Source organism: Trachemys scripta, chromosome 19 (assembly GCF_013100865.1).
Source record: "Trachemys scripta elegans isolate TJP31775 chromosome 19, CAS_Tse_1.0, whole genome shotgun sequence".
NCBI classification, from domain to species: domain Eukaryota; kingdom Metazoa; phylum Chordata; order Testudines; family Emydidae; genus Trachemys; species Trachemys scripta.
The window spans coordinates 1,383,195-1,384,683 of NC_048316.1; positions in this window are offsets into that span (position 1 = coordinate 1,383,195).

Below are 1,489 nucleotides of genomic sequence, written 5' to 3' on the forward strand. Positions count from 1 at the left end.
ATGTGTGTGTGTTTGTGTATATATATATGTGTGTGTGTGTGTGTGTGTGTATATATATATATATATATATATATATATATAACATCAGATTCTGCAAAGTGTCTCTTTGGAAATTAATCAGTTAGGTAAAGAGCATGAGCATCTGGCAGCCAAGGAAAATCTTATTCCGAAATATAATCCAGGATTTAAGGAACACTCTTGTGAGTTATTAACGTAGTTCTAGATACCTCTTTTCCAAGACAGTAATCTGTTGGTGTCCCCTGTTTTAGGTGGAGATAATGAGCATCTGTAGCACCCAGTTTTCAATAGTTTCTTTTTTTTTAAGAATTTGACTTTTACTTGTAATAAAAAAAAGCACAAAGCGAGTGGCATATAATAAAATTTCACCAAACCTGTCTCCTGAGAACCATGCCCTGGTGGTAGTAATCTGTGAACAACAAAATAAAGTGGTGCAAATCAGGTTCTTTAGGGTTCAACAGTGAAACTTTACATTAGAAGGACATTCTTCAAAGTGTCAAATTAAATCTTCTTGCTCTTTTTTTCCTGAGTCAATCCCTTTCCCCTGTAGTGGTAGAGTTAGAAGTGGGTTTTTTACACATGAAAGCTTATGCCCAGATAAATCTGTTAGTCTTTAAGGTGCCACCAGATCCTCGTTGTTTTTTTAGAATTGTTTTTCCTTTTCTATATCTGAAGTTTGATGAGGAGCCGACCTTCCTCAGTTTGTTTCTTGCACATTGGAATCCTTAGCCTGTTCAGTAAAAGGGGGCAGGCAGAGAAGAGGGGACACACAAGAAGCATGTGATTGATTGCTCACCAAACAGAACAGATCTAATTTTAGACTTCTTCAGCTTTGGCAATCTCTCTCAAAACACTTACATACTTTTTTTGTTTTTTTTAAGAGCAGATGAATCATATTAGTGTAGTACTAAATTATAATGTTAATGGGAGACGGATGCTGAGTCATGTTGCATGTATCATTCAAATTTTATGCGATATTCTGAGCAGTAAGCTTGTCTGATGGTAGCCTTCTGCACTTTAAATTCCAGACTGTTCTAGCTTTCTTGCCACATCCTGTCTGTGAAAGTAATGTGTCGGCACCTACTTCGTGCTGGGAATGCTGCTGCTAATAGCTGTGTGTCCAGTCCTTCTATGGGCAAGGAACAGTACTGCCTTTTTTCCTGTGTACCTGCATATTTGTCTTGCCCTGGAACTTAGGAAATCATGTGGTGAGAGTCTAGTAAGTAACGTGTAAGATCATCAAGGAGGAAAGGAAGGCATTGTGTGCAACTTGAGTTTTGATCAATAGTCACTGTACACTGATGAAGAATCCATTCTTATGCCAAAGTACTTTTGAAAAATAACTTCATTTAGAAATGAGATGTGACAAATGTCCTAATATTTGTTTGTAAAAGGCAACTGATTCCTTTTCAGTCATGATGAAAACCTACTTACATTTTTTAAAGAAACACATTATTTTGCTTTCTTCTTT